Here is a 22,389-nt window from a genome sequence, read left to right as displayed (position 1 = left end):
CGGTGTGCGAATTTTCGCATATGCGAAAATTTGCATATGCTAATTTTCGTATATGCGAATGTTCGCATATGCGAATTTGCGCACACACGAATATTCACATATGCGAAAATACAACGAGAATATTACGAATATGCGAATATTCGCGAATATGACGAATATTCGTCCATATATTCGCGAATATTCGCGAATTCGAATATGGCCTATGCCGCTCAACACTACTATAATTATGAAGCTTCCATTACCAGACACAGAGCCCCCATTAACAACCACAGTACCCTATTTATCAGCTTAGGCTGGTATTAATATACTCAAAAGCAAAAAAGTAGACTAAAACATAACATTTATTATTACTTATTAAAAGCCACAGCATTCAAATAATAAGAAGGTAATTGCCAGCCCTGATACTTCTCAGACTGGACTTACAAAGGTCACTGTTAACTGTTACAAGGGTAACTGTTAATCATGAAGCCTCTGTTAATCATTTAAGCCTCAACTCTCTCTGGCCCTAACCCCTGTGACTCAGGGTAAGACACAGGAAAAGACACTGTGGTGGATGGTAATGGGGAGCCTATAATAACCTATCCATATCCCTAGGTAACCTCTACCTAAGCAAAGTAGGTGTCCTATGAGCTTAGGCTGGTATTCATCCCACTGCATCCACCCAGACAGGGGCCCTGGCTGAGCATCACTTCCTACTTTTGTTCTGATACACAAGAAACACAAGCAATAAATGTGAGCAAATTACAGACTAATATATATATATATATATATAGAGAGAGAGAGAGGACCCTGCCTAAACACGAGAGCCCTGTAACATAGTCAGACACTGTTCTTTGATAGCAGGTCCATTATTAGAGCTCTTACGTAGTTACACACATATAGTCACCATACAATTGCTGCCACAAATCCACCCCCAACACCACTACAGATCAGTTGCTATTGTAGTCCTAGAGTCCCTATTACCATCACCAGAGTCCACATTACTATAATTATAATTATGAAGCTTCCATTACCAGCCACATAGCCCCCATTAAAGGGGTACTTTTAAATCAACTGGTTGCAGAAAGTTAAACATATTTGTAAATTACTTCTATTAAAAAATCTTAATCCATCCTGTCCTTATTAGCTGCTGAATACTACAGAGGAAATTCTTTTCTTTTTGGAATTCTCTCTGATGACAGCACGAGCACAGTTCTCTCTGCTGAGGTTATTATAATAAAAATAATGCTTTATTTATTGTTGCCCTTAGTGGGATTTGAACCCAAGTACCCAGCACTGAAAGGCAGCAGTGCTAACCACTGAGCCACCATGCTGCCCTTAGCATGCATCTACTATGCATCTGCTATGCATCTGCTATGCATGGTTGTTAAAATGGACAGAGATGTCAGCAGAGAGCACTGTGCTCGTGATGTGATCAGTGTTCCAAAAAGAAAGGAATTTCCTCTGTAGCATTCAGCAGCTAATAAGTACTGGAAGGATTAAGATTTTTTAATGGAAGTAATTTACAAATATGTTTAACTTTCTGCCACCAGTTGATTTAAAAGAAAAAAGGTTTTCACCGGAGTACCCCTTTAACAACCACAGTACCCTATTTATCAGTCAATGTGTGCCCAATGACATACAGAACATCCAATGAAAATGAGTGTCCTTATTTGCCATCCACACTGCCCATATTCTGAATCAGTTGGTACTGACTGTGATTCACACAATTTTTTGGAGTATTAACCTTCCTGAAACTGTATATTGCACTGAAGGTTGGAAGGGTTAAAATACAAAAAAATTTTTGATTATTTAAAAAAAATAATAGATAAACACACAAATATAGAAGTGGTAACAAACTATACGGCCGCCATTCATACTCTAGACATGTCAAAAATTCATTTCTCAGCAAGTCATTAGTAGCACACCCTCAGATAATGGTTAGAATGCTTAAAGTGCCCATTGCATAGTCTCAATCTTAGAATTTTTACGCCCTTCTATTGATGCGGTAACAGTCATTAGATCTCCTCACATTGATAAAAGTGGGGGAGTAGGTTCCACAGGTTATTGCATTGTCCCAAAAAGATGTATTGCAACAGATACATTGCAATGGTAAATTGCACTGTCCCAAGTTGATTTGTTGCAGCAGAGGTTATATCAATTCATATATAGAAGAGACAAGATAACCATACATGCATTGACATGATAAAGTTCATTCATTTATGTATCCTGTCAGTCCCTCGTGCAATAAAGTGTCTGTGCAAAATAGTGGCAGCATATGACTAAATGTCACTATGATAGGTGACTTGTGCACATTATACACTTGTGAAAATATAGCAAAGAAACCGGTGTTCCACGGCGTTCCTTTTAACTAGAGTTAAAACATGGAAGGTTACTTGCGGTTGCGATTAACGCATTTCACTGTCTGATCATCAGGAATCGCTGACAGTCTTGTAGTTTCATAGTAGCATCACTGAATATAACGTAGTGTGCATGGCTTCTGATGGCGGCCGTCCCTGCCATCCACACCGCCCATTTTCTGAACAACAAGGGAGTTGCCAACTACTTGCCCATAAAGACATAATTTACTGGATTTCCTATAAAGGTGTAATCCTGCTGCATTTGAAGAGGAAAATGAAATAACCAGATAAACAAATGGTTTAAAAAAATAAATAACAACAGTATAGCAAAATATATTATAAAAATAAAAAGAGAATGCTCTGTATTGTTATTTTTGTGCTGTCTATTTTACTATATCTCCCACATGTCAAAAAACTTAATGCAAAGGTAGTAATCTTCTGAGTGTAAAATACAGAATTTCAGTAAAAGATGACTTGTCTGTATAAGCAACAGATTGCATCTATCTTCCATGTCAAAGTTTACAGCAAATAGTGTTATGACAAATATAAAACGGTATGAGGGAAAAGTCCTATTGTTATATTTGTATTGTGCAATCTTTATAGAGCTCTTATACTCAAAAGAATTATATACATCTAAGAAGTTCAATAAAACAGCTCTGGAAATAATTAAAATGATTGTAAAGAATATAGAAAATATGTAAATATATATAAAATAATAATTTTAAAGATTGTATAGAATATATAAAATACCTATATACCAATGAATGAAGTATTTATTGTCAATTTAAGAAGAAAAAAAACCCTGAAATCATATTTTTGTAATAAGACAAAAAGTCTTCTACTCTAATATAGTTAAAAAACTGAATTTTAAGAACATTATTAACATACAGTACATAGAGAAAGATATAGATGATAGCTAGGGATGAGCGAATCGAATCTGACAAATTCAAATTTGTTACGAATTTCATGAAAGATATAGCCGCGATTGCACAAATCGCTTCTAGAGATCAGCAAATTTTTCAAAAATTCGATTCGGCCGATTCGCCGAACTTTCCGAAAAAATTTGTTTCGATCCAAATTTATTCACGGCGAAACTATATTAAAAATGGCAATTTCTAGCCTACAGAGATGTCAATATCCGGATACTGTGAGGATACTGGTGGTGGATCCTCTGTGTCAGAGAGGGATTGGCGTGGACCGTATCGGTGGAACGGTTCTAAGTTGCTACTGGTATTCACCAGAGCCCGCCGCAAAGCGGGATGGTCTTGCTGCGGCGGTAGCAACCAGGTCATGTCCACCGGTAACGGCTTAACCTCACTGACTGCTAAGAGTGGCGTGGGACAGGAGGACTAGACAGAGGCGAGGTCAGATGTAGCAGAAGGTCAGGGCAGGCGGCAAGGTTCGTAGTCAAGGGCAACGGCAGAAGGTCTGGTAACACTGGTAAGGTAAACACAGAAATGCTTTCACTAGGCACTGAGGCAACAAGATCCGGCAATGCTGGGAAGGGGAAGTGAGGTTTTATAAGCATGGAGCAGATGGGAGCTAATTACACTGATTGGGCCAGGCACCAATTAGTGGTGCACTGGCCCCTTAAATCTTAGAGAGCCGGCGCGCGCGCGCCCTAGAGAGCGGAGCCGCAAGCGCCAGGACATGACTGCCGGGGAACGGGACTGGTAAGTAGATTGGGATGCGACCCGCGAGCGGGCACGTCCCGCTATGCGAATCGTATCCCTGCCAGCAGTGACAGTGCAGCGCTCTCGGTCAGTGGGTTTGACCGGGGCGCTGCAGAGAGGAGAACGCCGCGAGTGCTCCGGGGAGGAGCAGGGACCCGGAGCGCTCGGCGTAACAGTACCCCCCCTTAGGTCTCCCCCTCTTTTTATCTGCTTGTCCCTTCATACGAGACGAGGCCAGTGGGAGCGACTCTTGAGTCTCCTTCCAGATAACGGAGAAGTCCTGGGTTACTTCCTCTATGGCAGGAACTCCAGAAGAAGTGGGAATGGGGAGGGGGGGGCAGAGGGTGAAGCTTACCACGGGGCAGAGTGGTACCAGGAAGGGGGCTATGAGGAGGTAAGATCTCTGCTTGCTTTTTGCAGAAGATATCAGAAAAGTCCTGGTAAGTCTTGTGAGGGACCGGTAAGGGTGGAACCTCAGGAGTTAGACAAGTGGGAGCAGATGTGAGGCATCGTTTGTGACAAGAGGAACCCCAATTTTTGATCTCCCCGGTAGTCCAGTCAAGGGTTGGAGAATGACGAATGGTTGGAGCCATGGCAGACCGAGGAGGACTTCAGAGGTGCAGTTGGGCAGAACAAAAAATAAAAATTTTTCGTGATGCAGTCCAATGCTCATAAGCAGGGGTTCTGTGCGGTAACGCACAGTGCAGTCCAATTTTTCTCCGTTGACAGAAGAAATGTAGAGCGGCTTGACGAAACGGGTTACTGGGATGCTGAACCTATTAACAAAAGAGGCCAAAATAAAATTTCCTGCAGAACCAGAGTCCAAGAAGGCCTCAGCTGAGAAGGAGGAGTTGTCAGAAGGAGAAATCCGCACAGGCACAGTGAGACGTGGAGAAACAGAATTCACACCAAGGGACGCCACTCCCACGTGAACAGGGTGCGTGCATGCGTTTCCCAGATGAGGGGGAATAATAGGGCAGTCCACTAGGAAATGTTCGGTACTAGCGCAGTACAGGCATACATTTTTATCTCTGCGACGAGACCTCTCTTCATGGGTCAGGCGAGACCGATCCACTTGCATAGCCTCTTCGGCGGGAGTCACAGGGGTAGATTGCAAAGGATTCCGGGAGAGAGGTGCCCAGAGATCAAGGTCCTTTTCCTGGCAGAGCTCCTGGTGTCTTTCAGAAAAACGCATGTCGATGCGGGTGGCCAAATGGATAAGTTCAGACAGGTTAGCAGGAATTTCTTGTGCGGCCAGTACATCTTTGATGTTGCTGGATAAGCCTTTCTTGAAGGACGCGCAGAGGGCCTCATTGTTCCAGGCTAGCTCTGAGGCGAGGGTACGAAACTGGATGGCGTATTCGCCTACGGAAGAACATCCTTGGACTAGGTTCAGCAAAGCAGTCTCGGCAGAGGAGGCCCGGGCTGGCTCCTCGAAGACACTACGGACTTCAGCGAAGAAGGACTGGACAGTGGCTCTGGCAGTATCATTGCGGTCCCAGAGCGGTGTGGCCCATGACAAGGCCTTCCCAGACAGAAGACTAACTACGAAAGCCACCTTAGAAGGTTCTGTGGGAAATTGGTCAGACAACATCTCCAAGTGTAGGGAACATTGAGACAGGAAACCATGGCAGAGTTTAGAGTCCCCATCAAATTTGTCCGGCAGGGACAAGCGGAGGCTAGGAGCGGCCACTCGCTGCGGAGGAGGTGCAGGAGCTGACGGAGGAGATGGTTGCTGCTGTAGAGGCAGAAGCTGCTGTAGCATGGCGGACAACTGTGACAGCTGTTGTCCTTGTTGGGTGACCACGGTGGCGAGGTCAGCGAGACTTGGCAGTGGCACCTCAGCGGGATCCATGGCCGGATCTACTGTCAGTATCCGGATACTGTGAGGATACTAGTGGTGGATCCTCTGTGTCAGAGAGGAATTGGCGTGGACCGTACCAGTGGACCGGTTCTAAGTTGCTACTGGTATTCACCAGAGCCCGCCGCAAAGCAGGATGGTCTTGCTGCGGCGGTAGCAACCAGGTCGTGTCCACCGGTAACGGCTCAACCTCACTGACTGCTGAGAGTGGCGTGGGACAGGAGGACTAGACAGAGGCGAGGTCAGACGTAGCAGAAGGTCAGGGCAGGCGGCAAGGTTCGTAGTCAAGGGCAACGGCAGAAGGTCTCGTAACACTGGTAGGGCAAACACAGAAACACTTTCACTAGGCACTGAGGCAACAAGATCCGGCAATGCTGGGAAGGGGAAGTGAGGTTTTATAGGCATGGAGCAGATGGAAGCTAATTACACTGATTGGGCCAGGCACCAATTAGTGGTGCACTGGCCCTTCAAATCTTAGAGAGCCAGTGCGCCTTAGAGAGCGGAGCCGCGCGCCATTACGTGACAGCCGGGGAACGGAGCGGGCACGTCCCGCTATGCGAATCTCATCCCCGCCGGCAGTGACAGTGCAGCGCTCCCCGTCAGCGGGTCTGAACGGGGAGCTGCAGAGAGGAGAACGCCGCGAGCGCTCCGGGGAGGAGCAGGGACCCGGAGCGATCGGCGTAACAAGAGAGCATCAATAACTTTGCTTTGTTCTAACACGCATATCGAGTCTGCTGGGGTAGTGAAATAATACTGTTATCCAGATTAACATGCAGATTACTGGCATCGCTTTTAGAATAACTGCCACAGAGCGGCACAATGACAGAGCCTTGAGATGGCATCTGTATGAGGAGACCATATAGTGGCTGATTGACACAGCGAGGAGGTTTTGGCAGCATGAGGAACCATATAGTGGCTGCATGACCCAACGTGGTCGTATTGGCAGCATGAGGAGACCATATAGTGGCTTAATGACACACCCTGGAGTTGGCGGCAGCATGAGGAGAACATTTAGTGGCTGCGTGACACAGCCTGGAAGTAGCGGAAGCATGAGGAGACAATTAAGTGGCTGAATGGCACAGCCTGGAGTTGGTGGCAGCATGAGGAGAACATATAGGGTCTGAATGACATAGCCTGGAGTTGGCAGCAGCATGAGGAGACCATATAGTTGCTGAATGACACAGCCTGGAGTTGGTGGCAGCATGAGGAAACCATATAGTGGCATAATGACACAGCCTAGATTTGGCGGCAACTTAAAGAGTACATATAGTGGCTGAATGACACAGCCTGGAGGTGGCAGCATGAGGAGAACATATAGTGGCTGAATGACACAGCCTGGAGTTTGCGGCAGCATGAGGAGAACATATAGTGGCAGAATGAGACAGCTTGCAGCTAGCCTCAGCATGAGGAGAACATATGGTGGCAGAATGAGACAGCCTTAAGGTGGCAGCAGGAGCATCAGGAGTCCTAAAAGTAACCCGGTGACAGAGTGGTGTGCTGGGTGGCAATACACAGTACCCGGTGACGAAGGTGGGTGAGAAAAGAAGAACTTGGCATCAGATGTATGGCATCAGGCGGGTGTCAGGATAAGAATGGTAGCTGAGGTAGCTAGGCAGAAGAAAACAGTCTCTTTTGTAAAAGGATATGCATTGCGTAAAACTTAACTTTTAATAATATGTTTAGGATAAAATATGGACCGAAAATCTTTTTTTTTCATCTAACAAAAGGAAAGGTGTGCAAAACACACCATGTGCCACCTACACCACCAGGTATTGATGTGATGCACAGACCTCTAGAAGGTTAAAGGGAACAACGTATGGTCCATTGTAACTGGTGGGGGGTAAAAACTTTCCCTGTAAGGCCCTACTCTGGCACAATTATTTCCCTTCTTGGCAAGTGTTACTCGCCCTAAAAAGGGCGGCCCCACACAGCAACCTCTCCCAATTTCCATCTACAAACACTGCCATTTCCCAGGGTTTTTAGGTGGAAATAGGGAGAGGTTCCTGTGTGGGGCGGCCCTTTTTTGGATGAGTAGCACTTGCCTCTAAAAGGTGGAAAGGAACAACGTATTGTCCATTGTAGTAGGTGTGGGTAAACACTTCCCCTGTAAGGCCCTACTTGCATTATTAATTCCCTTCTCTGATGCATCAGGCATTGGTGGGTGGAAATCCTGGCTGATCCATGCCTGATTCATCTTCACAACGGTCAGTCTATCCACATTTTTCGTGGACAGACGAGTTCTCCTTGGGGTCACTATGGCCCCTGCCGCACTAAACACTTGCTTTGATGGCACACTACTGGCCAGGCAGGACAGCTTTTCCAGGGCAAACTCTGCTAGTTGCAGCCATAAATCAAGTTTGGCTGGCCAGAATCCCAGTGGATCTTCAAGGTGTGTTGGCATGGTCATGTTACAGTATACCACAACCTGCTGCTTCAGGTCCTGCCCCAGGTCTACCTGCTGCTGCTGATTTGCTTCACTATGCGGGTGAAGAAAACTACTCATCAGCAACTGTAGACTCAGGCTGTTGATGGTGGAGCTGGTACTGCTTCTGCCCCCCCACCCCTCCCCAGCAGCCATGGCAGTGGAAGGTGAGTGCAGAGTGCACCCCGAGTCAGACATGCAAGAGGATGGATGATGGCGCAGAGAGGCCCCCATTTTGTGACGGTAGCGAGGTTCCAGAAGTCATCCCGCTGCCGAATGGAGACAATTCAGCCGTCACTATGCAAGTAAGGAGCATGCATCATGTCATTTGTGAAAGTAACTCGGAGGGACTCCCTGCCTCCATCTCCACTGCATACTGCCACGGTGTGTATGGGTCCTCTGTCTTGCCCTCCTCATAACTCTCTAGCTCCTCTAGCTGCTCCTGCTCCTCCTCTCCTGTCAGATGACTAGAAAAACAGCCCATCTCGCAATACCTAAACTGTGCTCCACTGTGCCCCTCCCCCTCCTCCTCCAGCCCCCACAGGGCTCATGTGGCCATGAGATGTAGGCGCCATGTTAGTAGTAGATGAAGCAGTGGAATGACGTTTTCATCCCGTAATCTTGGCGACTGACTAATAATGTGGCTTCCTCAAAGGGCCTGAGCAAATGGCAGGTGTCCCGTATGAGCTGCCACTGCTTGACATCGAAGTTACACAGGAGAGTACCCCTATCCGCTTCGATCAAGAAATCGTTGATGGATTTTCTCTGTTCGTATAGTCGGTCCAACATATGGAAAGTGTCATTCCAATGCGTGGAATCTCCGCAAATCAGACTATGTTCGGGAATGCCGTTCTGACGCTGCAGCTCAAGGAGGGTGTGCTTTGCGGTGTACAAATGGCTGAAGTGCATGCAAAGTTTCCTTCCCATTGTTAGGATCTCTTGCAGATGGGGGAACACTTCAGGAACCGCTTGACGACCAGATTGAACACGTGTGCCATGCAGGGCGCATATCACAGGCTTCCTTGTCACAGCGCAGACAAGATGTTCTTCCCATTGTTGGTCACCATGGTTCCCATTTCCAGTTTTCGTGGAGTAAGCCATGATTTGATTTCTTCATGAATGACTTAAAGCAGTTCCTCCCCTTTGTGACTCCGCTCGCCAATGCAAACCATGTGAAGAACAGCATGACACCGCCATGCCCTGCACACATGGAATGCTGGAGAGACACTGAGACTTGTCCATTGGAGTACACGGCGGAGTCGCACACTGTCACAGGATCAAGAGCCTGAGAGCGTGGAGGCGGAAGCGGCGTGACCTGTCTGTTATGGTGAGCGCTCCGGTCCGGCACTCCAACCGTGAGCACTCATTTCCCCGCTTCCTGCCTGCTTCCGCTATGGCCCCATCTCCTGCTGCAGCCGGCGGGGCTGGGATTTGCATCGCGGGACGCCCCCGCATGCAAATCCCAGCCCATCACTCACCACATGCTTCTTCTGCCTCCTGCTCTGCTTTTCTGCTCCGGCGCACGTGTCCCCGTCCCCTAGGGCACGCGTGCGAGAGCTTGGAAATTTTAATTGCCTGTACGCCCAATAACTAAGTAATCACATGTGCCTCCGTTATAAGTTCCTCCACCTCCCACATTTCCCTGACGGATCTTCAGTGCCCCTAGCCTGAGATTAAGCGTTCCTATTGTCTATTTGCCTTGCCCGAGTATTTTGACCCTTCAGCTACGTTATTTGATTACGCATCTTTGCCGCCTGCCCTGACCTTCTGCTAAGTCTGACTACGCATGTGCATCATCCTTCTGTACATCATCTGGCCCAGTTACCTGTGTGGTCGAGTAGTATCGGGGGTAGCCACCTGGGTGTCGCCTGCTGCAGCAAGCCCATCCTGCCTTGCGGTGGGCTCTGGTGAAGACCAGAAGCACCTTAGACTCCCCTCCCCGATACGGCCCGTGTCATCTGCCACACAGGTTGGAGGATCCACATCCAGCAGCACTACTACTATAACCGTGAGCGTTACAGCGTGATCCGGCCATGGATCCGCTACCTGATAATCCGGACCTCGCCTCAATCGTGGCTCTCCAGTCGCGGCAGTTGGCCCAGCAGGCACAACTCCCCGTTTTGAGTCTTGAAATGGGGTCATTCCTCTCTTCTGGCCGGTCATGCCGGAATACGTAAATCCTTGCAGCTCATCTCCCGACAGTATTGGTGGCCTTCTTTAAAACAGGATGTCGTTGATTTTGTACGTTCTTGATTGGTCTGTGCCCAGGACAACCCCCCCCCGTTCCAAACCTGCAGGTCTCCTACATACCTTGCCAGTTCCAGAGCTGCCCTGGACCGATATTGCCCCTTCTGGCGGCAGTACGGTCTTTTGGGTTGTAGTGGACTGATTCTCTAAAATGGCTCATTTTGTACCTCAGCCAGGATTACCATCTGCACTGCAGCTTGCTAAGCTTTTCCTTTGCCATATATTTCGCTTTCATGGATTGCCCTCTCATATTGTATCCGACCGTTGAGTCCAGTTCATCTCTAAGTTCTGGAGGGCTCTCTGCTCACGATTCAAAGTTAAACTGGACTTTTCCTCAGCTTATCACCCCCAATCCAATGGACAAGTCAAAAGGGTGAACCAGGTCTTGGGAGACTATCATCACCATTTTGTTTCTGCTCGTCAAGACGACTGGGCCGATTTACTTCCCTGGGCCGAGTTTTCTTACAATCATAGGGATTCTGAATCTACTGGGATTTCACCTTTCTTTGTGGTCTATGGACTCCATCCTTGTCCTCCTCTTCCCTTGTCTTCTTCCTCCAGAGTTCCCATGGCTGATGAACAAGTGCAGAATTTCGCCTCCATCTGGAAGAAGACTCGTCACTCCCTTTTATATGCCACATCCCGTATGAAGTCTCAAGCAGACAAGAAAAGGCGTTCTCCACCCGAATTCTCTCCAGGAGACAAAGTATGGTTGTCATCCAAATATATCCACTTTGTCATCCAAATATATCGGTTATAAACTGACTCCTCGCTATTTGGGTCCTTACACGATCAAGAAACGTTTAAATTCCGTGGCTTATTCTTTCCACCTGCCATCTTCTCTCCAGATCCCAAATTCTTTTCATGTTTCTCTCTTGAAACCTGGTATCCACAACGGCTTCTCTAAGGGTACGTTCACACTGAGGAATTGGGGCGGAAATCAAGCAGAAATTTTCTGCCGCAAAATATTGTTACTTTTCCACAAGAACTCACAGAGATTTTGCGCGGAATTTTGCTCGGAAATCGCGCAGAATTCACGCGGAATTCCACGCGGAAATGCAGGTTTCATTCGGAGGAGGAGTATCAAGTATTTCTATTCAGAATTTTTTTTTTCATGCGGAAATTCCGCGCGAATTCCGCGCCAATTCTGCGCGGATTCCGCGTGGAAATGCTTCTGACTCAAAAAATATAGAACATTGATCTCTATGGGAGATTGAAACTGATTCCGCCTGAAAGAAAGAACATGTTCTTTCTTCAAGCGGAACAGACTTCCTCGTCAGAATTCTGCTTGAGGAAATTCCTCAGTGTGAACTGAGGGGCAGAAATTCTGCACAGCTCTTTGGGGATTTTCACTGCTGAATGAATTGGAGAGGAAAAAGTGAGCAGAATTACTCGTGGAAATTCCTCTCCAATTCCTCAGTGTGAACATACCCTCAAAAAAAAATTTCTCCTTCTCCTATCTTAGGTACCTCTGATGCTTATATAGTCAAGGAAATTCTAGACTCCAAGTTTATCAGAGGAAAATGTTTTTTCCTTGTGGATTGGAAAATCAGGAACAACATATTCCAATTGCATAATATATATTTATTAACAACACTATAATAGTGGTAGAAGTGGGTCAAGACAAATAGTATTTACATAATATAAGCAAAACAATAATTATGAAGAGCAGATCAGATGGGGAAAGCTAGTCTTATCCTTATCTATGCTTCCTACCTGACGATACTGTAGGTCCCCTGTCCTAGTGACCTGGGCCTACACCGGAACCTCCAAGTGGACCCTAGGCTAGATAGGGGACACAAATATTGATGATGTATCAGTTTGATTCAGTAGGAGAATGGCTCCTAAGGTCATTCGTTAAATTCGTAACAAATTCGGATTCGTCAGATTTGATTCTCTCATCCCTAATTACTGCCATTAAACAAGCACATTGAGAGGAATTTATCATCATTTTTATCCTGTTTTTGTGGTGTTGATTTGTCGTAAAAAAATTTTTTTGCAGTTGCTGTTTAGAGACTTTTCATTGTGTTTTTTGCTGCAAATCCTTGTGTAGCTATGCCATAGTCTGGTTAACTTTTTGCAGTGGTCATTAACTTATCATGTGCGACTTGTCCCACAATTTGTCACAAAACCCTCAATTTGCAACAAATCTATATCAACTCAGTCCTTGTTTACAAAACTGTCTGTGGACAGAATTTGTAAAAAGGCGCACACTTTGGTGCAACGGATTAAAACGTTTTAGATAAAGTCAGAGAGAATAAAGCATATGAAGTGATTTTCTGAAGTTTAATTTCAAAAATAAAATGTGTCTAGCACCATATTTATCACATGCAATGCATCCCTTTCATAAATATGGTGCACCCACACATTACCACCCTACAAATTAAAGATGTAAAAAAAAGTTGTTCAACAACCCTACCCTTGATACAGCATCCCCCCTTCCCCCACAATATTTTACATGTGTGTTAGTTAAAGCTTTTCTCTGTGGGAAAACTGCATTGACTGTTTTGGCGATAACACGCAACATATACAGGTGAAACTCCAAAAATGTGAATATCGTGCAAAAGTACATTGTATTTCACTAATGCAACTTAAAGGAAACCGGTCAGCTTGCTCCCCCCGCACTAACCAGCGGTACTGACTGGTAATGCGGGGGACGTGGATCAGTTTGATGCTTAACGTGCCCGAATCCACCACGCCGTTCAGCCGTAATGTTCAATTTATGGTATAGGCTTATGAGGTGCTAACTGTCACTGGCCTGGCTAACTGTCACTCTGACATCAGCACCGTTAGCCACAGCGCCGCCCAGCTCATCAATATTCCGACTCTGCCTCTTTTCTCCGCTCTGTAATGAAGAGAAAGGGGAGGAATATTGATGAGCTGGGCAGCGCTGCGGCCGGCGGTGGTGATGTCAGAGTGCCAGTTAGCCCGGCCGGTGCCAGTTAGCACCTCATTAGCATATATACTGAAAATTGAAGATTACGGCCGAACGGCATGGCCAGTACCACTGGTTAGTGTGGGTTGAGAAAGCTAACAGTTTTCCTTTAAAGGGAAAGGATGCATGAAGTGCTCCAAAATCTCCTGGTGGACGGATGTGTTGATCCTGGACTTAATAAAGCAATTAATCAGTAATTTGGGGGTGGGGGAGCTTTGGAGTTTTCATGAGCTGTAAGCCATAATCATCACAATTATGCCAAATCACGGCTTGAACTATCTTGCTTTGCATGCAATGAATCTCTCTCATATACTAGTTTCACCTTTTAAGTTGCATTACTGAAATAAATTAACTTTGCACGATATTCAAAATTTTTGAATGGATGTAGAGATAAATAGATAGATAGATATTTACTTTTCTTAATTATTACATTGTGTAGCTAATTTAACTATTGACTTATTGATTTTACTACATACAACACAAATTAGGTTTCTGGATATATTTTTGAGTTGTGGTTCTTTTATTAAATTCCAGCAAAAAGAAGGAGATGCTGCTCCCCCCCCACACTTTCAAGAAATCTTCTTGACTTTATTACAATAAAGTGCAAACAAGCATGGCGCCCTCATATAACAGACTCAGTGTGCAGGTGACAGCTGTTTTGCATACGTACTGCACAGTTCCTCCTTTCTAGCTGAGCCCCTTAAAGATCCACCGCATGTGAATGGTCATACTGGGTATCTGCGCAATAGTCCAACTGTGTCAACTACTCTTTCTTTATAGCTGGACTATTGCATTATGAGATTGGTGAGATAAAGCAATAATCATGGCGGCAGGCGTTTTTGTCAAATTCTTGTTGTTTACCTCACTAGTCAGTTTTGCTCCAGCTTGTAATGGCTGCATACATTTCTATAAAGGAGAATCATTTTCCAAAGAATCCTTTTAAAGCATGAAATTCAGTGTACTCTGTAACAAACACTGTTAGATGAGATTTAAAAGAAATACAGATTTCTATATTGTGACAAATACCTAATGACATACCTTATCTAATATGGTTTTATGTGATTCCGACTACTGATGTATAGAATAATGTAGTCATCACTAAAATCAGTTGTTACAACAGGATAATCTCTTCCTAAAGCAAGGCACAGCAGGAATGAGCCGTTTGCTGCGGGTCTGGCTGCTGAAACTAACAGCGCTCAGCTGTTATCCCTTTAGAAGCTGCGTATATCTCCTCCAGTAGCCAGCAGGGAGAGTATAGTGTTTCATGTAACCTATCTGAATATATAGGCAACCATGAAAATACATGGCCATGCAAATCTACAACAGTGAGAGATTGCTCTGATCTGTAATGCCCATATAAACTTATAGGTTATAAAGACAAGTGCTCTCCTATTTGCATCATATAAGCATATTATTTATTAGTATGCTAATTAATAGCAATATTATATACAATTCACAACTGAAAGATATCGTAGTTGCAAATACAATAATTTCTTGAGCAAAGAAAAACAGTAATCCTTGTGCTTCGAATATCCCCCCCCCCACGCAGCATATGGACTGTATTTGATTGATGTCAATTTTTTCCTATTTATAGTCATTGCCTTTTCAATCAATCTATGTATCAATTTAATAAGACAACTTCTATAGTTTCCTTTAGGTCAACATGATATTCAGAGCAAATTCCAGTTGTGTGTATACTTATTTGAAACGGCACAGACCAATAACGCTATATTGTTGGTTTAATACAAGATAGGTTTGACTTCACTATGCACAGATATCACCCTTTGTTCCATCACAGTATAATCCTACATTTTCAATGCAAAAGCCTCTTTTCAAGATAATATACATTGACCTATGTATGCATGCACAAATATCTGGAGGAATGTGAGAAACGAAAATGTTTCCCATGGTAAATAGACTTCACAGAAACAATTACATTTTTCATGTTCTTTTAGCAAATAATGTAACATAGCCCATTTTCTTAGTCAATGGGTCAAAAGAAGGGTTAACTTGATTTAGTGAAGATGTCTTTTCCAACATGAAAAATGCCTTCTTTAAGTGGCATTGAGCAATCTCCAACATTCGCTTGCTGGTAAAGGTCTGTCCACCATGATATATCTATCCTAGATCATACAGACGGCATTCTTAAGTCTGAATGATGCAGTGAGTCCACTTTGGAGTTTTCTCCATTACCATTTATTTGTCCCTGCTCTAACCGATTGAGATGGATGACATTCCTACCGAAGAAAGAGACTGGATGAACCTTATCAGGGTGGATAAAAAACCCAATTACTTTTCTCTTCTTTATAATGCTTTCTTTGATTTAGTAAACTGTATTAAGACATTTGTTTTTTTAAGACTTGAACAGGATCCAAAATGTGTTTTAGTGTCTATCACATAGTACAATGCGAAAGAAGAGAACATTTAGAGAGAGAAGAAAGCTGTAACACAATAAGAGTATCCCTTAATGCCAACCATGTTTTGGCTGCGAAATGTAAAAGCTATTTGCTTTTCTCCCAGTGGATCTAAAGATATACAATTAGAAAGTTTCAAGCAGAAAGATAGATAGATAGATAGATAGATAGATTGATAGATAGGTTTAATATTGATTTAATATTTTAATTGTTAACTATCTAAAGGACAGCTTTAAATCTTGGGGATACTGAATCTCCTTTAACAAAGGGATTTTATATTTCAATTCCTACAGTAAGGTTCCACTGTATATGAATTTGTGCACTTAATTATACTACTACAATTGATACACTGCAATTTCCTAACCCTGGACAACTCCTAAAGTTTCTTTAGGATGTATACATGTGACTTTTAGGACAGTGATTGAATAGACTTTGATGTGTCATATATATTGTCCTTAAAAGGGTAGTTCAGCAAAAAACACAATGTTGAAAAGTGTTTTTGTTCCTTTGGTTGTGCTGACCGAGATCTTTGTGACGCATTTGCAGATGGTCACCTATCTTCCTCTGTGTCGTCCAATCTGGTCTTTGTTTCAGTGTATGCAATCGAGAGATTGTGGGGAAAAAAATTAAAAAGTTTTAATGAATGTAAAGTCCCTGAGAAAAGTGTAAATCCCCCCCTTTTCCTATTTTTCAAATAATGTAAACAAAAATAAGAATATGTGGTATCGCTGCATGTGGAAATGTTCAAACTATTAAAATATAATGTTAAATATATAATGTTTCAGAATGAGGGGGAGGGGTGTTGTTGTTCGCATGCTGGGGTTCTCCATGATCACCAGAGGGGCATGCCAGTCATCCGGTACACGGAGTGAACTCTGTTCCATGCCGGATGATATGCAAGTATGTGAATATGCGAATATAACAGATACACGAAATTCGCGAATATAGGACGAATATTCGTCTATATATTCGAAAAATATCTCAAATTCGAATATGGCCAATGCCGTTTATCACTATCTAGGAGCAGAGTATCCCTTTAATGAAACCGCACAGTCCAGAATTGCAAATTTTTGATCATGTCACATAAATCATGTCACATAGAAAAAAAATAATAAAAAAGTGATCAAAAAGTCCCATCAAAGCAAAAATAATACCCATTAAAACTACAGATCACAACATTTTCTTTGCTGTAGATTTAGTGGTAAAATGAGTGATGTCATTACAAAGTAAAATTGGTCACCCAAATAATAAATTGTTCTCATGTTTTTCAGTGTCATATGATTCAGCTTCTCACATAGATTTAGTATTAGGAAATTATATAGCTCTCTCATAGCTCAATGATATCAAATACGAGCCACAATCTATATCTGATCACTTGTTAATGTTGATAATAAATATTAAAGAAAATTCAGAGATAAGTTTCATAAGTCTCACATAAGGAAAGAGTTATTAATAAAGGAATTAATGGAGAATTGGGAATTCAATAAAAAGTCAGGTAATCATTTGGTCATATGGGATGCAGGGAAAGCTTTTTTGAGAGGGTTATTGTTTTTTGAAGTTATTGGCCAAAGAAGAAAAAGACCTGGAGGAAAATGTCAGGATTGCCGAGACACAATTTGCATTGCAGCCAACCCATATTGGATACTTAAAATTAAAAGAAGGCAAACAAAAAGTTAGTGAGTATAACAAAATGAATGCCCAGCATAGAGTATTTTTCTCAATTTATAGAAGAAGGAAAACAGGGTAACTGGCTATCCCAAATAGTTAACCTCTTAAGGACGCAGGGGGTACCTTTACGCCCTGCACCTGCTCCTCTGCTATGACACGGTGATCTAAGTTGGTCGCAGCATCTAAAATAAATTTTAAAAAAAGCATTCCGGGCAACTCAGTCAGTCTGATCGGGATCACCGAGGGGAAACCTCAGTGTCCCGATCAACTTACAGGACGACGGGAGGAACCCTACCTTCCTCATTGCCGTCCGATCCCTTCTGCAATGCTCCAGGCTGGTGAATCAGGCTGAAACAATTGATCGCAGATAACACTGATCAATGCTATGCTATAGCATAGCATTGAACAGTGTATGCAATCAGAAGATCGTATGTAATAGTCTCCTATGGGGACTAAAAAATAGTGTAAAAATTGTTAATAAATGTGATTTAACCCCTTCCATACTAAGAGTTTAAATCAATCTCCTTTTCCCAAATTCCATATAAAAAATATGTAACCATAATAAAAATAAACATGTGGTATCGCCATATGCGTAAATTATGAACTATAAATCCATTATTTTGGTAATTTTGTATACCCTAATAAAATGCGATCAAAAAGTCCCATCAAAACAAAAATAGCACCAATGAAAACTACAGACCATGAGGCAAAAATTAGCCCTCATATAGCCCCGTATGCGGAAAAATAGGGTTTTATAGGGGTCAGAAGATGACAATTTTAAATATACTAATTTTGGTGCATGTAGTTATACTTTTTTAAAGTCATAAAATAAAATAAAACCTATATAAATTGGGTATCCTTGTAACCATAAAGACCGACAGAATAAAGATAAGGTTTTACAAGTGTGCTGCTTAAAAACGGAAGCCGCTAAAAATAAAAAATTAATTTTTTTTAGAGTCTGGGAAATAACAAATAACAGAGAGGGGATTAACCCCTTAACGACCAATGACGTATATCTACGTCCTTGGCCGGCTCCCGCGATATAACGCGGGGTCAGACGGTGACCCCGCGTCATATCTGGTCGGTCTCGGCATGTATCTGAAGCCGGGACCCGGTGCTTTTAACTCTTTAGACGCGTTTAAAATTAAAGTGAAAGCTGCCCGGCTGCTCAGTGGGGCTGATTGGGACCACCGCAGTGAAAATGCGGTGTCCCGATCAGCTGGGACACGAGCAGAGGTCCTCTTACCTGCCTTGGCATGTCCCTTCAGCGATTGATTGCTCCAAGCCTGAGATGCAGGCTTGAGCAATCGACCGCCGATAACACTGATCACTGAAAAGCTATGGCTTTGCAGTGAACAGTGCTGGCAATCAGTGTGTGCAGTGCTATAGGTCCCTATGGGAACTATAACACTGCAAAAAAAAGTGTAAATAAAAGTTAATAAATGTGATTTAACTCTTTCCTTAATAAAAGTTCAAAACACCCCCCTTTTCCCATAAAAAAAACACCATGTAAATAAAAATGTATATAAACATATGTAGTATCATCGCGTGCGCAAATGTCCGAACTATAAAAATATATCATTAATTAAACCGCACGGTCAATGGCGTACGCGCAACAAAATTCCAAAGTCCAAAATAACGTATTTTTGGTTGCTTTTTATATCATGAAAACATTAATAAAAAGCGATCAAAAAGTCCGATCAATACAAAAATGGAACCGCTAAAAACATCAGATCACGGCATGAAAAGTGAGCCCTCATACCATCCCATATGCAGAAAAATAAAAAAGTTATAGGGGTCAGAAAATGACAATTTTAAATGTATAAATTTCCGTGCATGTAGTTATGATTTTTTCCAGAAGTCCAACAAAATCAAACCAATATAAAAAGGGTATCATTTTAATCGTATGGACCTACAGAATAATGATAAGGTATCATTTTTACTGAAAAATTTACTGCATAGAAACGGAAGCCCCCAAAATCACAAAATGGCGTTTTTTCTTCAATTTCATTGCACAATGATTTTTTTTCCGTTTCGCTGTAGATTTTTGGGTAAAATGACTGATGTCACTGTAAAGTAGAATTGGTGGCGCAAAAAATAAGCCATCATATGGATTTTTAGGTGCAAAATTGAAAGGGTTATGATTTTTAAAAGGTGAGGAGGAAAAAACGAAAGTGCAAAAACCGAAAAACTATCAGTCCTTAAGGGGTTAATATTGTGGTGACTGATTTTTTCTCATCACTATATCAAACAGAAGGAATAAAAAGTACTGAGGAAACTCAAGAATTCCTTAAAAAAATGAATCTTCCTAAATTGACTGAAGGGCAAAGGGAGGAGCTGGAAAAGGATATAACAACAGGAGAGAAAAAGTCTGTAGGAACGCATCCACCCCGGGACCAGACTGATAACCCCATGAAGTGTACATGGAATTAGAGGTAGTACTAATACAAAAATTTGTAGAAACTATCCAAGATTCTTGTATAGTTAACAAATTGCCACATACTATGGGAGAGGTGAATATAACATTGGTGCCTAAGAAGAACAAGGATCCACTTAAAATTAAATCGTACCGGCCAATCTGTATCTGCTCAATTAGTGGCTAGGGATCAATCAGGTTTTGTGCGAGGGCGATATGCACGATAATTTAGATAGCTATTCACCAACCTCCAGCTGGGCCCCCGGGACTTCCCATTCAATTCTTTCATTGGATGCAATGAAGGCGTTTGACAGGGTGGAATGGGGCTTCCTGTGGCTCGTCATGGAAGAATTTGGGTTTGGCCCGAATTTTATAAGTTGGGCGAAAATGTTATATGCTAATCCAACTGCTAGAGTAATTATTAATGGAGCGTTATCTGAGACTTTTTCAATCACATGAGGTACAAGACAAGGATGCCCCAATCCTCACTTTTTTTTTGTAAGACCCAGGGAATAAGATACCTAAAGTTATCACAGTAGATGAAGAATTTGGGAGTTTGGGATAAGGAAGCTCTCACAGATATGAGGTTGGGCTATGAGGACAGGATATGAGGTCAGGATATGAGGACGGCATATGAGGTCGGGATATGAGGACGGGATATGAGATCGAGATATGAGGGCGGGATATGAGGATGGAATAGGAGGTCGAGATAGGAGGACAGGATAGGAGGATGGGATATGAGGACGGGATATGAGGTCAAGATATGAGGACAGGATATGAGGATGTTAAATGAGGTTGGGATATGGAGATGGGATATGGGGACGGGATATGGGGTCGGGATATGAGGACGGGATATGAGGGAATTATTATTTTACCACAAGTCCTGGTTTTTCTGTGCGCATCACCTATTCATATTCCGGAAAGATGGTTTAATGGGTTTGAAACATTGTTAAAGGAGTACTCTGGTGTAGAGTATTCCTGCTCCATCCTGCCCGGGCTGCAAAAAAAATGAAAATAAACCATCACTCACCTCCCTGGGTTCCTGCGGAGCGTCACTACAGCTGATCAGTCCTCCGGTCCATCCTCTTCATACTTCCGTGTGAACGAAGCGTTATCGCCGGCTGCCGCAATGTTCTGCCTCGGCCCATAATAGGCTGAGCGCCATGTAACACTTCGTTCGCACAGAAGTATGAAGAGGATGGACCGGAGGACCGATCAGCTGTAGGGGCACTCCGCGGGAACCCAGGGAGGTGAGTGATGCTTTATTTTAATTTTTTTTGCAGCGAATATTCGCATATTCGTAATATTCTTGGTTTATTTTCGCATATGCGAAAATTAGCGTATGTGAAAATTAGCATATACAAAATTAACATAAGCGAAAATTAGCATATGCGAAAATTAACATATGCAAATTTTCGCATATGCGAAAATTCGCACACTAGTCTCACACAGTAGTATTAGAGCCTTCTTTACACCACACAAGCTGGAAGCAGAGAGGGATGATCACTGTGATGTGTACTGTGGAAAAAAAAACAAAAAAACTAATATTCGTAATTACGAATATATAGTGCTATATTCGCGAATATTCGCGAATTCGCGAATATGCTATATTCGCGAATAAAATTCGCATTGCGAATATTCGCGAGCAACACTAATAATGTTATGTAATAAGAAATATATAACCTGTTTGACTATATTTTTGTATACTGATTGGGGGGGGGGGGGGGTAAATGAAAAAAAAAAAGGAAAAAAAATGGTCACCCATAAAATTAGCCCTCATGTAGCTCTGTAGGTGAAAAATGAAAGGCTAGTATAAGGTGAGAAACAAAAAAAGAAAATACAAAAATGAGAAATCACTGTTAAAGGGGTATTCCAGGATTTTGTTTTATTGACTATGCTACAGGGGCTGTAAAGTTAGTGTAGTTCATAATATAGTGTCTATACCTGTGTGTTTTCTCACAATTCTTATGTGATTTTCACTCCAATATTTATTTTTAACAGCATACAAAATGACTGTTGTCTCAGATTTTTCACAGGTTACAATGCGGCCGAGACCTGACTCACTAATCAGCTGATGACAGGGAGCCTGTCTGCTTTAATAGATGGAGCGATCGTTTGGTGGGAGAGAGATCAATCTGCAACTAATGCAACAGCTGTAGGCACCCTGATTGAAAACCACAGATCTTTTGAATGGATGCAGCTCATTTATGTTTCAATGGGTGGGGTTCACAATAAGCTAGCCCCAGTATTATGGTAATCTCACAACATAGCTATTTAGCCCCAAGACAAGCGCAGATCCTTCCTAAGCATGTCCATTACTGTCTGCCAGGTACATACTAAAGTCACCTTATTGTGAATAACCCCTTTAAGAGGGGTTGCATCTTAAATAATAGAAATTCTTTAGAGCATTTAGA

This window comes from Hyla sarda, chromosome 2, assembly GCF_029499605.1.
Source record: "Hyla sarda isolate aHylSar1 chromosome 2, aHylSar1.hap1, whole genome shotgun sequence".
Classification (NCBI taxonomy): domain Eukaryota; kingdom Metazoa; phylum Chordata; class Amphibia; order Anura; family Hylidae; genus Hyla; species Hyla sarda.
The sequence above is the reverse complement of the archived record's forward strand: the minus strand, read 5'-3'. Positions refer to the sequence as shown.